The sequence below is a fragment of the Propithecus coquereli genome, unplaced genomic scaffold (genome assembly GCF_000956105.1).
Source record: "Propithecus coquereli isolate 6110/MARCELLA unplaced genomic scaffold, Pcoq_1.0 Scaffold243, whole genome shotgun sequence".
Lineage (NCBI taxonomy): Eukaryota > Metazoa > Chordata > Mammalia > Primates > Indriidae > Propithecus > Propithecus coquereli.
Window position 1 is genome coordinate 3,033,571 of NW_012147986.1, and position 350 is coordinate 3,033,920.

A 350-nucleotide genomic window follows, 5' to 3' on the forward strand; every position below is an offset into this window, starting at 1 on the left:
AGGACAAACTCCGGAGTTTAGTTAATAACAATGTTTCTTAGTTTTGAAAAATGCCCCATGGTAATATATGATGTCAACATCAGATGAAACTAAGTGAGGAGTGTCTGGGAATTCTCAGTTCTATCTGCAACTTCTCTGAAAATCCAAAATTATTCTAAAATAAAAAGTTTATTCGTTTTTTACAAAGGGCATTAGTGGAAAACTGGTAAAATACAAATAAAATCTGTAGTAGAATTAATAGTATTATACCAATTATATACCAAATATACCAAAATCTTATTTTGCCAGGCATGGTGGTGTACACCTGTAGTCCCAGCTACTTGGGAGGCTGAGGCAGGAGGATTGCTTTA